The 17,276-nt window shown below is 36.9% G+C and overlaps 1 pseudogene; it reads right to left on the bottom strand.

The window, feature by feature from the left end:
* Positions 1-11,339, bottom strand: part of LOC121156495 — a 146,215-nt pseudogene extending 134,876 nt beyond the window's left edge.
* Between the last annotated feature and the right edge of the window lie 5,937 nt (positions 11,340-17,276).

The following is a 17,276-nucleotide window of genomic DNA, read 5'->3' as shown; positions in this document are numbered from 1 at the left end:
AAAAAAAAAGAATGAATAGAGAAAATATAGCTTCCAAAACTTATGAAGAGTTTAGCACAAAATGCAATAAATGTAACACAGATACATGACAATCAAAAGTGAAAGATAAATGAAAAAATTCAGGTTATCTCTATACAAGATACCTTGCCGATATTAAGTAATAGTAGCATGAATTATTATCTTTGATTAAAATAAAAACAGACAAATCTTTCAGCCCAAAAATATTAGCATTTTTTAATATAACATATACAAAGCATATACATTACCTGCATAGTGATATGCTTAAGCAACTCTGGGTCTGCAACTTTATATTTAGAAGTGATTAAGGAAGTAAATTCCTTGTTTGCAGGGAATATTCCTGTGGAAATAAAAACTGTTCTAATAATAAAATCTAGAGGTGAACAAAAGAGTAAAACTATAAGCCTAATTGAATAACATCAATGGTAAATTGCTTAATAAAAAAATGTAATCATTTAGTAATCATTGAAACTTCTGTTGGACAGAAGATATGTCCCAGTTGGGAAAGATGTACTAACATCTTTGTGAGGGTATTTTTTTTTTAACCAATTACGTTGCATTATGTGAAACAGTTTCATAGGCTCTGGGATTTCCCCCAGCCGCTCCCAGTGCCCTCCCATGGTGGATTCTTCCACCTTGTTGCAGTATTACAATTCAAATTAAGTCAAGATTCTTTTGTTGCAAACATATACCAAGTATAGAGTCCAGCAACTTATTGTCGAGATAAATTCAACAGTTTCTTGGGAAGACCTTCTCTGGTCTGAAGGTAGAGCTGGCAGAATATCATCCCGATCAATTGGAAGCCCCAACACAACATCAGCAACAATTTACAACATTATGGAATTGAGTAATCAATATGTTAAAACAATGCAAGTTCTTAACCACATCCTGTTATTACTTCATTGACTCTTCAAATTTTGTTTGTACACAGAACCAGCTGCTATACACCTTGAAGTGGCTATAGGGTACTGTTCAGCTGTCTCATGTCTGTTTTTCAGGATATTCTTGACAAGTTGAAAAAGCACTTTTATTTTATTTTTTTTTATTAAATTTTATTAACATTGTATTATGTGAAACAGTTTTATAAGCATTGGGGAGTCCCCCCGCCCCTCCCACACCCCTCCTCCCATAGTGGATTGCTCCATCTTGTTGCATAACCACAGTTCAAGTTCCGTTGAAATTCCTGCATTGTGGGCATGTACCCAGCATAAAGTCCAGCGTCTTATTGTCCAGATAAGTTCAGTGGCCTCTTGGGGAGACCTTCTCTGGTCTGAGGGTAGAGCCAACAGAGTAAAGTTCCGGTCAGTTAAAACCCCCAACAAAACATCAGCGTCGATATACAATGTTATGGGGTTAATTGGTATAGTGTTGAGTGAACAATATGTTAAAAAAAAAAAAAAAAAGTTCAATTCTTCCACACCTCTGGGTTTAGACAGTATCAGTGACAGGTTCAGAAAAGTAACATTCAACCCAGCATAAGTTACAGGTTAAATCCAGGCGAACATTAGATGTCTGACATAGTGTTGAGTAGACAATATGTAAAAATTACATGTAAGTTCTTGATTACCTTCTACCACTATTTCAATGTCACCTCCTCAATTGAGGTGTGTAACAATTTTGGGGGGTGTTGCAGAGAAATCTCTCATACCTTGCTAGTGGGTACTTGTTTTTTATGTTCCATCTAATAGTATATGAGTGAGTCCTTGATGACCTATCTTTATTGTTCTTTGGTTATCTCATCCTATTAGTGTGTGTATATGAGTGTGTGTGTAAGTGTGTGTGTGTGTAGGGGGGAGGGGGGTTTAGGAGGAATCTTGTTGGTCTTTATAGGGGGTGGAGGCCCAGAGCTGAAACTAGGTAAGGACCAGTGTAATAGCAATCCTTATGCTTTGAATGTACAATCATTAAATCACATCCAAAAGGTATAAAATAACCTGCTGTTTAATAAGTATAAATTTCTAAAATTTTCCCTTAATTTTTGATAGGAAGAATAGACAAAGGTATTAAAAAATTTCAATTTGAAAAATAATATATTTTATTCATAAATAGACTTCCTCAGTTCCAAGTAAATAAATGAAAGGGACTTTCATTTTATTGGTGGTTGAATTTGGGGTTTGTAACAGAAATTATGGATGATCGATTTTTAGCAAACAACACTTTTCCATGACACCAAAATCTCTGTCACAACTTTTTTTAATCTTTTCCCATTTTCCCTTGGTGTCAATTTTGTGTCTACAAGAGCATCCATTAGTGTATTTTTTTTTTGACAGTTAAGGGGATCAATGGATTTTCAAAATAGGTAAATGACATGTCCATTAATAAATCACAGTGTATGCTGTGTGTGTGTGTCTTTGCACATTGGGCTCTCTCGCCACTTTACTAACCCTGTGTGATTATTACTGGGACAAATTATTGCTTATACATTCAAAGAGCAAGGAGCAATTAGAACATAATTGATCCAACTGAGCATCCGATTTCAGCGCAGTGCTGAGAAAAGGCTCTTGAAATAATGTCTTATCTGTTAGACATTTCATATAATTCAGAAGACATTTTCTTGACCATGAGGGTGATATTGACCTGAAAACAGCTAACTACCAATGCCATTATTATCATCTTGAGTTTCTCAGATATTATAAGCATGTACTTTATCATTTAAAGAAGGAAATATTGATACATAAAATAATTATAAATTATATTAACATCTGAATATATCAAAATGATATATTCATCATTTTGTATCTCAAAAGGCATTTTTTTTTTATAAATAAAAGGAGCAACAGAGAAATATTCCAACTTGGTGATTTATTTCCCAAATGGCTACAATGGCCATGTCTGGGGCAAGCCAACACTTGGAACCAGTACCTACGCTAGAGTCATAATGTGTAATGTAATGTAAATACTACCTAAATAGTGATTTCACTGTACTGTTTTGGGAATAATGTAAGAGAAGCCATCTGTTTATTTATAGCTCAAACACATTAGTTTTGCCAAATGTTTCCCATTCATGATTATTGGAGTCCTAAGATGTGGAACTCATGAATACAGATAATTGATTATACAAAGTGGGAAGCCCATTAGTAAATGCAAGTGCAGTACCTAGCGACTAATGCTCTTTTCAGTTCCCTGCTTATGGCCTGAGGAGGTAGCTGAAGATGGCTGAAACCCTTGGAACCCTGCATCCATTTGGGAGATGCAGAAGAAGCTCCTGGCTCCTGGCTTTGGATTGGTTCAGCTCCGGCCATTGCAGACACTTGGAGAGAAAATCTTGCTCTCTGTCTCTCCTTCTCCCTGTATATCTGCCTTTCCATTAAAAATAAATAAATCTCAAGGCAAACATGTGGTATCTAATCTTTTGGGATTCACTCATTTCCCTTAGCATTATAGTTTCCAGTTGTGCCCATTTAGCCACAAAGAACTGCATTTTGTTTTTTTTAATAGCTGAGTAGTATTCCATGGAGTAGATGAACCAAAGCTTTCTTATCCAATCTTCTGCTGATGGGCATTTCGGTTGCTTCCATGTTTTTGCAATTACTGATTGTGCTGCAATGAACATAGGGCCACATGTTTGCCTTGATTTAACCTGTAATTTTTGTATGGTTGTTTGTTATTTTTTGAACCTGTCATTGATACTGTCTCAACCCAGATGTTTCGAAGAATGGAACTTGCATTATTTTTAACATATTGTTTACCCAATACTATGTCAATTAATTCCATAATGTTGTATATTGATACTGAGGCCTTGTTGAGGCTTTTAACTGACCGGATCTTTACTCTGTTAGACCTATCTTCAGACCATAGAAGGTCTCCCCAAGAGGCCACTGAACTTATCTGGACAATAAGACGCTGAACTTTATGCTAGGCATGTGTTTGCAAGCAATGAATCTCAACTGAACTTGAACTATGGTTATGCAACAAGGTGGAGGAATCCACCATGGGGGGAGGGGTATGGGAGGGGTGGGGGGAATCCCCAGCGCCTATAAAACTGTACTACATAATACAATGTAAGCAACAATAAAAAGAAAATAATAAATAAATAAATAAATCTCTTTAAAAAGAGTGTGCAGAATGGAAAATGAGGTAGATTGCACTTCCTAGGAGCAACAAGGGGTCAGGGAAAAGATATCCAGTGCTAGACTTTGTTCAATGGAAAAGGAATAGGAAACTTAAGGTCCGTACATGTTCATGTTGGGAACGAACTTGAAGGAATCTTAGAACTATGGTTTGAAGAAAGAAAAAAAGATATGGAAGTGGGTGGTTAAAAACAATGGTGTTAGAAAAGAAGATAAAAAAGAAACGATGAGATCAAATGATTAATGTTCTCCCATAGATACATGTTGCTGAAAGAAAAACAATGCATCAATAGAATAAATATTACAAAGGAGTTTAACATTTTTCTACAAAGTGATCTCACACCAGCAAAGTTTGTGTGCATCGTTCCATGAAGTTTCATGCATGATCGATGCTCTTTGATTCTAAAAATGCAACATTTCTTGGTGTCGGTACTGATCCTAAGTTTCCTGGTTTGCTAGATAGGTAAGCATCATGCTAGCTAAAGATAAACACAGATGCATATGCAGTATATCTACCCCAAGACTGTGGAGCTTCTACTATGCAAGTAGAGATCCTGGGTTAAAGGAATGAACCTGATGAGGCCCATATTGGCTCCAGTAGGCTAAATGAGCCTGTACTAAATATAAATAGACTTATTATTCTTGTAATATTCTAAAACCAATATATTTAACCTCTGTCTGCTTAGTATTTATATTGTATTGTTAATTATAAGAAATTTAGAAATTATTATAAGTGTATAAATGCATGTACAAAGGTTATTTGCTCTTACACACAATTGTGTGTGTGGTTGAATTGTGATATTCAGAGGCTCCTGGAACTAATATTCCATGGCTGCCAGGGAACAACTGCATTCTAGTTTAAGCTTTAAGAAGTTTGAAGGCCATAGGAAAATATCAGATATTTTAAAGGAGTATGCATCTCTTATGTAACTTTGAATTATTATGATATGTGCTCATGAAAGGGTGATAACAAAATTAATCAATATATTAACACAAAGGTTGAAACACAGAATTCTAAACAAATGGAGAACAGCTTAGACAAACAGCATAGAAAGCCTGAGGTAAGGCCACAGTGAAGGACTGAGTTATGATGAGTCAAGTGACAGCAGTTACACAGTGTATAGGAATGACTGTAAAGGCGTGAGACAGAGCAGAGTTGACCCTATAAGATGGCAATATTAGTGCCCGGCGCAGTAACCTAGTGGCTTAAGTCCTTGCCTTATGTATGCTGGGATCCAATATGGTCACAGGTTCGAATCCCAGTGACTCCACTTCCCATTCAGCTCCCTGCTTGCAGCCTAGGAAGGCAGTCTGGGACGGCCCAAATCCTTGGGACCCTGAACCCACGTGGGAAACCTAGAACAGTTTCCTGACTCCTGGTTTCAGATTGGCTCAACTCAGGCCATTGTGGCCACTTAGGGAGTGAATCATTGAATGGAAGATTTTCCTCTCTGTCTCTCCTTTCTGTATATCATCCTTTCAAATAAAAAGTTTAACAAATGCATATTTTTAAAAATGTGAATGTTAAATTGAGTTTGCAGTGGAATGCAAAAGTTTATTTTATTTCATGCTGTTTTAATGTAGTAAAAATAAATGCAGCATCCAACTGGTATCTGAGCTTTTGAGAAGGAAATAGGCATCTAATTCTTAGTTTGGGCATTCAACATCACAAATAAAACTTATAGAAAGCAAAGCTTTTCTAGTTACAGGAAAAAAAAAATTAATGCTTTTACCTTGAAAAATAGCTAGGGCTGGAGTGAGGTTAGATGAGCCAATCATTTAAAATTCCTCAAAAGTTAGTTACTCGAAAGAGCACGGGGCAAGAGAAAGAGGGAGCAAAATATGGGGAGAGGAAGGGAGAGAGTGAGAGAAGAAGACTGAGAGAGAGAGAGAGAGGCATTCCCATTTGCTGGTGCCCAAATGTCTATAAACCTGGAATGTGGCTGGACCAAAGCAGGAAGTGTGCACTCACTGAATCAATCTCCTACCTATTTGGGCTGGGAGAGTACAGCGCAATTTCAAGCTCTAGAGCTACCACTTGCTATTTCCCAGGGTCTGCATTAGCACACAGCTTGAGTCACGAGCCATATCTAGATATACAGTGATATTGCAATCTGAACCAGTATCTTAATCTCAGGTTAAATGCTCTCCTCTTCATGATTTTGTTACCAGAAATTACAAAGCTATACCAACATAGATCAGAACGTGTTATAACAGCTGAACCAAGCAGGGGAGAGTCTCTTACAAATTTTCAGTAATTTTAGCATAAAAATATAAGGACAAGCATTCATACTTCATAAGAAATATAAATGATATATAAATAAATAGAATGCAGCAGGGGTGACTTATAATAAAGTGATAGGAAAGCATGGTATATTTGGAGGGGATAGTGGAGTTGAATGGCTCATTTTCTGTCCTTACCCTTTTTTTTAATGATGTAACTAGGTAATTTCTAAAGGAAATGCATATGCTTAGGTTAGTAGTTCTAGAATCTGGGAATTCCAATGACATAGTTCTGAGATCTGCTCAGCAATTCTTATGGGTTGGTGCTTCTTTGAATCATAAGAGAAAAAGACCTGCTGGTATGAGCAAAAAAGTAAAGGAAAATACACTCCAAAGATAGCTAACTCATTTGCGGAAAAAAACCATTAACCCATTGATTAGGGCTATATTCCCAAATTACATCTTATTTCCCCAAATTGCTTCAGGAAGAAATTCAGCTTCAGCATTACAATTGTAGGACTCACAATAAAATCATAGCTCTAATCATCCATGAAGAATTATTCTGGGATGAGTGTTGAATTATGGAAATGAGGACTTTGATATGAAATGGGACTAATTTTTCATGTTTGCAAATGTTTTCTCATAGGAACAGGGGTAGTGATACAGTGGCCTTAGTCATTACTTGGGATGCTTGCATCCCATACTGTAACCTCTGTAATCCAGTCAGCCAGCTGCCTTCGATACAACTCCCTGCAAACGCATCAAAAGGAGGCAGCAGATCATGGTCCAAGCACTGGATGTCCAGTTATCAATGTAGGAGTTCAGGAGGGAGTGACTGGTTCCTGGATTCAGACTGGCTCGGCCCCACCTTTATGGACCTTTTAACAGTGAACCAGCAACGGTAATATTTCCTGTTCTCTTTCTCCCCTTCTTTTTCTCTCATTCTGCCTCTCAAATAAATAAGACTTAATAAATATCCTTTTGTACAGTTTTTGAATAGTATAAAGGGAAAGCATATTCATGCTACTATTGGTAAATTATGTGACTGATTAACATAAAAATTAAATCTGAACTTCACAAATAGATACCCAAGTTAAGGAATATCCATATTATAACGGACCGGCATCCACATAATGGTTCAAAAAGAGAAAGTCAAGAGAACAACTTAGAAAATAAAAGTATATGTACATTAAAGTGCATGAATTCAAAATGAACTGTACTATCTAGGGTTGGCCCCTTAAAATATAAATGAAGTGGAAAATCTGAGAAAATCCAGGTGAAGCCTTTCGTTTTTCAAAATAGAAAATATAAACATTAATGCCAATTCTAAGAGAATACATAGAAACTCTTCTATCATTAATTTTTTTAAGTTTTAATTTTTTTCAATATATTTAAAAAGATATGTAATATGTAATAGGGAAGGACTATTATACATTGTGCCTTCAAATATGACACCTTAAGACTCAGTATTACATATAATATTCCAGCTGGGAGTATATATCCTGCATTTAACCATAATGAAAACAAGACAAATTTGAACAAAAAATATTTTATCAATTTAAGAATGCTGCTTATTCGGAACTTCCTGAAATATTTGAAATTCCCAAGTATCATGAAGACAGAAAAATATTGATATGAAATTCCTGATTAAAACCGATTAAGAGCCCGGCACAATGGCGCAGTGGTTAAGGTCCTCGCCTTGCACGCCCAGGATCCCATATGGGCGCCAGTTCTAATCCCGGCGGCTCCACTTCCCTTCCAGCTCCCTGCCTGTGGCCCAGGAAAGCAGTCAAGGATGGCCCAAAGCCTTGGAACCCTGCACCTGTGTGGGGGACCCGGAAGAGGCTCCTGGCTTCGGATAGGCATAGCATTGGCCGTTGCGCTCACTTGGGGAGTGAATCATCGGATGGAAGATCTTCCTCTCTGTCTCTCCTCTCTGTATATCCGCCTTTCCAATAAAAATAAAATAAATCTTTAAAAAAATGAAATTAAATAAAAAAAGAAAAAAGAAAAAAAAAACCAGATTAAAACAAATGAAAACTGAGTGCAAAATATGATGTAATATTTGTTTCTGTTCTAGAAGAAAAAAGACACTATAATGGAAACCAGTGATTTAATGAGGGAAAAATGAAATGTGGATGGTAAATAGGAAAACACATGCTGTACTTTAATTGACTTAATCCCAGGCACTTGAATCATCAGCTGTTACTTCCCAGGAATGCATGTTTAGGAAGCTGTACGTAGAAGCAGAGTCAGGATTCATTGACACAAGCACCCTGATACAGAATAGAACAACGCAAGTAGTGGCTTAGCCATTATACTAAAAACTCACATCATGTAACATGGGTTACATGTAACAACAGGGCATAAAACTACATTTCTGCGTTGAACTGGTAAAAAAAAAATATGTAACACGTGGCTGTTTATATGAGAACAGAAAGAACATATATCTCTTGAGTACATATAGGTGGTCTCTTGAGAATTTCTTCCCTCAACTTCACGTTTTCCAATCTACTTAGCTACAAGATAAACGGGTTTGAATATATATTACTTGTTGCTAACATTTATAGCAGGTACTTGAAAAGAGTTACGTAGCCATAAACCCTCTGATAACCACAATACTCCGTTCTTACTGAGAAATAGAGATAAATGTGTATTTTTCTAAGTAACCTAAACGAAACAAGAGTGTTATTCTGTTTCTCTAAGCAAATTCCTATGTAAGCAGCTGGTATGTTTTCCGTTTCAATATCTGCTCTGTAATGGAATTTTGAACTGCTGAAACAGGAATGTAGGTCTTTTTTTTATGATCACACAGTGCTCCAGGTATCTGCTTATCAAAGTGTTTTGCAAAGTGATGAGGTCAATACGAGAGAGGAAGTTACTGGTGAGAACAAAGCTTTAAATGTACAGACAGAATGTGTAATTGTGAACTCAGCTGATGTCTGAAAACTTACATTGAACAAGTAGGTATTGTAGAGTAGCTGTGGTTTTCAAAACCTTCTTAATATCTCAGTTACATTTTGGGGATCTTGGGAATAAAACATCTGCTTTACCAAGAAGAAAATAGCAGAGGGTTAAGTTCAGAAGAACTTATTTTTGCTTTGATTACAGATTGTTATTCATCTTTAAGGCAAAGGTTAGGTGAATGGCATCAACTTTTTTTAAAGCACATTTTCATATCATGATAATTTGACACATAATCATTAACCTCAAAACTGAATACGTAGAGTTTGTAAAGCAAGGATGGTTTTAAAAATCACAATTGGTTAATAGTAGTCAAAAGGCAGAGATGGAATAAGGATAAAAGGGGAAAAAACAAGGAATTTAATAATACTCAAATACGTATTAGATGTAAAATCCAGTTAATGTGGATAGGACGGCTTTGCTTTCTAATCAGCACATACGCAAGAAAGAAGTTTTCATTTTGTTTACGAGTCTAGATCAAACAAAGCAGTTTCAATTTTGTGTTCCATTCTTTCCATTCGCCTTACAAGGGTGGAGGGTTCCTTTTGTCTTTCCAAGGTTCCTTCTGAGCAGAAACCACCACTTTTCGCATTACAACAGAGGTGAACCTGACCACCCATTTACCTGATCATCTAACTGGTAAATTATGGAATTGAAAAATTCCATTTTGTACCAAGCATAATCAGCCTTATATTTGTTTTTAGATAGTGATATTATTCAAGATACAAGAAAGCTCTTAACTAAAAGATGTTTCACTTTTACATACCATCTTTTCTTCTCACATCTCACCATGAAAACACAGATCATACTCCATTTTTAGAGGTAGAACAATCTTTTCCAATCCATGTTCATCTTTATAAATAATTGGCTAGAAATGGCATTAAAATGTGAGGAACATATAGATGCCCCACCTAAAATGTTTAAAGACTTCTCAGTCTAATGAGGCATATTAATGAGTAGAATAGTATGTAATATGTGTGCTTAAAAATATGTGTAAGGTTCTGGGACTGGCTGCCTGGCTTAGCAGCTAAAGTCCTCGCCTTGAACATGCCCAGGATCCCATATGGGCGCCGGTTCTAATCCCGGCTGCTCCACTTCCCATCCAGCTCTCTGCTTGTGGCCTGGGAAAGCAGTCGAGGACAACCCAAAGCTTTGGGACCCTGCACCCGCGTGGGAGACCCGGAAGAGGTTCCTGCTTCCCGGCTCTGGATCGGTGCAGTACCAGCCGTTGAGGTCACTTGGGGAGTGAATCATCGGATGGAAGATCTTCGTCTCTGTCTCTCCTCGTCTCTGTATATCTGACTTTGTAATAATAATAAATAAATCTTTGAAAAATAAATATATATATGTAAGGTTCTGAATTTATTGGCCAAAATAAAAAAGAAGTAGTTAGCAGTCTTTTAGAAAATGTTTTTAGTAGTTAACATTTTAAATATTTATTTGTCTATTTGTTTATTTTGAAAAAAATATTTTATTTTAGAAAAAAAGTTTACAAACAATTTGACAAGTTTCATTCATTGAAACAAACCCCAAAGGAATTCACAATAATAATAAAAAAGAAATGTTAAGGCCTCACCAATTTATGTAATACATATTGGTATTTTATCTCAGGTCTCAAAAGTAAGTTTTAAAAAGCTTAAGATTGAAGTGAAGTAATTTTAAGGAACATATAATCTAGAAGGAATAAACATGAGAAATGTTGGCATTTGAATTCAGGGTCTTGTCCCTTCGAGTTTTCCCAAATCTATGTCCCCCCACCAGTAATGTGTTAACTATCTTGTATATAAAAGATCAGAAATTATAAGAGAAAAAATAAGGAATTAATTCTTGAACCCAGATTTCACAAAGTCATGGCGCAAAAGGTCCCATTGATTCTACTAGGGTAATAACTTCTTTCCCCTCTTTATTGGATGCCTGGTGTTTCTATTGACATAACTCAGATGCTCCTTCAAAACTGGCTGTTCCTGCACATGCTGTATTGATCACCATAACCAACTTTGTAATAACTACACAGTGACTGGCTTTCCAGGCACTGTAGGTGACTCGGGCTACAGACACATCCATGGTCCGCATCAACGGGCTGCTGTGTGCTCCACTACGCCCTTTGCTGTGGAATTCAGGAGTTCTACATTTCTGTGCCTCACCATGGGTCCGATTTTCAACACAGCAGTTGCAGCTTCTTCATGGATGGCAAATTCCACATCAGCTTTGCTCCTCATTATTCCAACTGGGCTAATCTGAACACAGCTCTGGCTGGGTTAAGTGGAGAGAACAAATGTTGCAAATCTTTTTCTTAGCTGCTTTATACAGCAGTCCTCTCATATGGACAGTGGCTGGTGGTGCCCTGCACCGTTAACGTTCTGTCTCCTGTCTAGGCCGGTGCATTCCTGAGAGGCAGTAACTTGAGGTCTGTTCAGAACAAACAGATCAGGGTGAAGTCATATCCATCGCTGAGGCTGCTTACTCCCTGTAGCCCCCAAAATCCCAGAAGGTATGTTTTAAACTGCATTCCCTCCAGACCTGCCTGCTTCCCAATGGAAATTAACATCGTACCCAACTGGTAAATAGTGCAAACTTCCTAGGTAGAACTAAGGATGAACTCAATTCCACTACATGGTACAAAGACACAATGATCAGCAGCAAATATTGTTAACCAAAAGTAAATGAACAAAATCACATCCAACTTGAGTTTAACAAAAGAGCCAAGAACATTCCCTGCAGAAGAAATTGTCCCTTCAGCAAAGGGTGTTAGGAAAACTGAATATCTTCATGTGAAAGAGTGAAACCAGATTTCGTCTTTACCACCTATTAGTCTACATGAACATCAAATAGAGTTTCAAATATATAAATGTAACATCTGCAAATATAAAGTCATACAAAAACACAGGAAAAACATTTCATGATATTAGCATAAGCAAATGAAACCAAAGTAAGAATCAATAAGGAAGAATTTATCAAAAGGTCTCTGAACCACAAAGGACACAATGAGCAGTCCGTACAGATGATCAGCAAACTTAAAGCAAATATTTAAAAAATATTTATCAGGGGAAATAGAAATATTCAGAATCTATAATGAATTACAAAATCTCAAAAACTCACTAATCACCAATTCAATTAAGAAATAGACACAAGATCTGAATAGACAGTTTAAAAATAACCCTTATTTTACATTCACTTAAAGGCAGAGAGTGAGAGATAATGAGAGGAGGACTCAGGAGAGAGAGAGAACAAAACAGTGAAAGAGAGACCACATTCATTATTCACTCTCCATCTAATCGAAATAGCTAGAACTGGGCCAGGCTCTGTTAACTAAATGTAGGTCTCCCATATGGTTGTCATGGATACGCTGCCCAAGTTACCACCTGTTCAATCGTGTGCGTGTGTGTGTGTGTGTGCGCGCGCATTATAGGGAATTAGAATTGGAAATGGAGCCAGTACTCAAGCATAGATACTACAATGCCGGGAGTGAACCCCCAAGTGGCAAGTTTATCACTACCTGAATACCTTTACTCTTCTGCTTATTTCTCATACACTAATTAAGTGTACAGATTTCTTTTTCTTTTTTTACTCAATGTGTCACTGGAGTTTCTATTCTCTTTATTAGGTAAATCATTTTAGTGTAACCCATTTATTAATAATAGCTATCCGCATCATTTATAATGTTATTAAATTTGGGAAGAGTAAGCCTATAATCAGCAAATTAAAAAAAAATATTCTGTACAAAACCATTTGTAGTATTTACTTTTTGCAGCGTTACAAAGTGTTACAAAGCATTAATTTTCATGTTTGTATTATTTTTATATTAGACAAAAGTAAAATAATATTCTGTCTCTCAACATAATAATGTGTCAAGGGATATTCACAAAGTTTGGAGTCCTGAGGACAGCACCATGGCACAACCGACTAATGTTCATCCTGCAGCGTGGTCCTCCCCTGTGGCACTGGTTTGTGCTCTGGCTGAAGCTCTCCACTTTCAATCCTATTAGTAGGATCATTTCTATTTGTGATAGTAAGTAAAAAAAAACAAACCAGGATATTACAGAGCATGTCTTCATTTGGCGATTACCTAAAACTTAGTGATAATAGAAAAATTTTCTAATGTAGAAATGTGTTACCAATTGCAGAAATTGGGAAGAACATCTTATTTTTTTTTAAAGATTTATTTTTATTATTTTTTCATTGGAAAGACGGATATACAGAGAGGAGAGACAGAGAGGAAGATCTTCCCTCGGATGATTCACTCCCCAAGTGAGCGCAACGGGCCGATACTATGCCAATCCGAAGCCAGGAGCCTCTTCTGGGTCTCCCACGCGGGTGCAGGGTCCCAAAGCTTTGGGCCGTCCTCGACTGCTTTCCCAGGCCACAGGCAGGGAGCTGGAAGGGAAGCGGGGCTGCCGGGATTAGAACCGGCGCCCATATGGGATCCTGGGCGTGCAAGGCGAGGACCTTTAACCACTTGCGCCACCGCGCTGGGCCCCAAGAACATCTTATTTTCCATAGAATGTAGAGATGTCATGTTCCAGTTCATTTTCACTGGATGTGAAGAGCAGGGAATCCTCCGTTAAAATCTGGGCAAAATGTAATAAAAGAAACATTAAAAATATACTTCCCTCAATCCAGACCTACTAAAAAATCATAGTATATGTTGAATAAATATTAAGATCTGAGAACATCTGGTATAGTGCATCTGTCACTAATATACATAGATTTTAAATATCACACATTTGATGTACATTTTGAAATAAGTTATATAATTATGATAGCCATGTTCTCAAACACATCTCAAATCATGTGCCCAATATTTTCTGAACAGACTGCGAGCATTCCGAGAGCTTCCTGTGCTCAACAGGAGATCAATGCTTTAGGAGTCTTCTGCTCCTTGCAAGGTTGTCTTATAAAAGGAAACAGAAAATTCTGCAAACTTGCCTTTTCCTATTCTTCATGTTGCAAAGAATTTTTGTTATGTAAAATGTTGCAATAGCCTTGGGCACAATATCTGTTGAGAAAGCAAATAGATGGACTAATTCTGAAGACAAAAATTCATGATATCTGTTTACACAAAATAAACAGCCTAAATGATTTGTTCTCATACAAAATAAACACCGACAAATGCTCATAATTCATTCATTTTTGCTGTTCAGAATCGTCAGTGGACTGATATCAATTTCAAGTCTATCGGTCCGAACACTCTGATGTCAGCACTGTTTATATTTTGGGGTTTGGAAAATTCCGTACTTGAATTTGCTGTGTTTTGCAAGTCTCGCATGTGGTGTCTCTGGGAAATCTCACGGTATATACTGGAGAGAAAATGCATAAGCAAACTCTCAGTGCTCTGCCAAATGAAGTATCTTACGGGGTGTTTTTGAGCTTTACTCATCGCCACAATCCATTTTTATAACAGCCAATGTTTTCAGATGTTAAATAGCAGAGAACTTTAAAAACTGAAAATCAAACAGTATTTTGTATCATATATTCTAGCTGTATCTAACCTCTTATAATTTTTTTTCCTATTATTTTACTGAAGGCACGTGTTCTCATTTTCAGTGAATTCTCCGTGTGATTAGTTTTTACTGTAGTGCTGAGTAATCTAATATCATTTTCATGAATTTTGATGAGTTAATTGATACAGGTGCGATGAAGACCAATGTGTTCTTTTGCCGCTCAATTCTTTCAACATTCATTCTAAGCTCTTTTTTTTTTTTTTCCTTCATCCTCTGTGGATGCTCTCCCTCATGGGCATCTGGACAAAGGTAGATTTAGAAATATCTTAAAATGCAATCTATGAAAGCTCATGTCACTGGAAGGTCTTTGCAAACTTTTTGTAAATTATCCTATTTGGGAGTGGGCATTTAGCCCAGTGGTAAAGACGCCCGTGTCCCCCATGGCAGTGCCTAGACTCATTCCCCTGCTCTGGCAACTGACCACAGCGTGCCACCAGTGCCCACCTTATCAGGCAGTGATGATTTCTCAGAGAATGCAGTTCCTGCTTCCGATGCATGAGACCCGCATTGCATTTTGGCACCCATCTTTAGTCTAATCTGACATTTGTGCATTACATAGTAGGTGTGAAATTTCTCTCTCATTCTTTATCTCCCTTTCAAATATATATACATTTGTTTGCATTTAATTGAACAGAAATTTTGAATACATTTATTTGAATATATATGGAATTTGTATATACCAAATCTACGTTTTAATTATATATGTATATTGTGAGCTAAATACTCTCATTCTTAATAGCAAAACGAGGCTTGGAGAAGATAAATTGGCATGATAAATTGGAATGCGTGTTTTTACTTCCAGAATTGAATCAAACTGTATAAAAATTGTGACTAGACTAAAATGCTTCACTAAACAGTCTTTCAAGGAACATACCCACGCACAAGTTTGACAGGAATTGAGGAGACATGGAAATGTTATAAGTCTATTTATAACATTAGAACAGCATATCATTCTATAGATAGTGTATTGACTGTCTATATCTTATGTAAAACTTTGTATCTTACAGAATCAGTTTTGTGGCACCACATTTGAACTCAATCAGAAGACATTGACTCTGAAAATAGTTTGATTCTCCTAATTTTTATCTACTTGGTAATCATAACAAAGCTTCCGACTATGCCTAACCATGCTATATAAAAGTTATTTCATTTTGATAATAGCTATCTGCACAACATCGTGCTGTGACGTAGAGAAGAGGGAGACAAAATGGGAAATGGCAGGTGACATTGCTGAGTTCACACACAAAAAAATTGAAGGTGACGCCATGTTTCTTCACAGGACATGGAAGGCTGTCCTTTTCTGCTATTTCACATTTTTCTTAAAACAACTAACCAACTAGAAATCAATCCTCTAAACAGCTTTCTCGTCTTTGCTTCCTGCTAAACGAGAACTTATTTTTGGTTTCATTTTGCTTTTCCATTTTCCTTTATGCCTGTGTCAATGCTGAGCAGTTGGGATGTTACTTCAGCTGTCAATAAAAAGACACTAATTGCAAGTCTTAATTGAATGACAGGAAAATTCTCCTCCTGTAACTGTTCTCACAGCCCAAACTTCAAATATTAATTATAAGGAAATTGATATATTAATGTACCCAAATGAATTTCAGAGCACACCTTCACAGAGGAGTTTAGATATCACTCTGTCACCTATGAGGCACTGGCACGGGAATATGCCCTTTGTGAACAAAGCACAACGGCTGTGGACAGCTTGTTTTAAGGTGAAAAATCTCTTTTTTTCCATTTCACCTGCATATTATAGCAGAATTAGATGTCAAGGCTATTCGCTAAATCATGCCTAGCATTACTAATTTAGTAAGGCTGTTATTTGCTGCACACTCAGACAGGTAATTAAGAGCATTCCCATGAGTAATTTTGAGATGTGACAACTCACTTGATAATCCTCAGTGTATCTTTGGTCTCTGAAAACGACAAATAATCCCTTTGAAACATTCAGCGTTGCCCATTTACATAGGCTCAGAACATGGTTTAATGATCTGTGACTTAAAATTATTCCATGCTCAATCAGAATTGACCACTGGACATATATACTGGAACTCAAGCTAATCAGTACTCTGAGTGTTAGCAAGAGACAAAGCCCCGCAAGATAGCCTTCATGATTACATTTATAAATCAGTTTTCCCTTTCAACACCCATGTTACGTCATCTATGCATTTTCATTTTTTTTTCTTTCCTAAAAAATTCTTTGAAAAATCAAGACTAGATCTGAGAAGTCCTATAAAAGATGTTCTGTGATTATTTTAAGCTACTTTTCAGATTCATTCACCACTCTTCCTAAATACTGTGATATCTCAACATCTGTGGCCCTTCGCGTTTTTCCCCTTTCAGAAAACATACACTCGCTGAAATTTTCAGAACTGTCTGCAACTTGTTACTTTCTCTGTGGAGTGATATGTCCTTCTCTATGCCATTGCCAAGGATCACACTCTGCTCCTCCAGAAATTACCAGGAGCTTCCAAAGTAGTGACATTTTCCCCATTCT

This window comes from Ochotona curzoniae, unplaced genomic scaffold, assembly GCF_017591425.1.
Source record: "Ochotona curzoniae isolate NIBS_2020 unplaced genomic scaffold, NIBS_Ocur_1.0 contig_3432, whole genome shotgun sequence".
Lineage (NCBI taxonomy): Eukaryota > Metazoa > Chordata > Mammalia > Lagomorpha > Ochotonidae > Ochotona > Ochotona curzoniae.
This window is presented reverse-complemented; position numbering and strand designations above follow the sequence as displayed.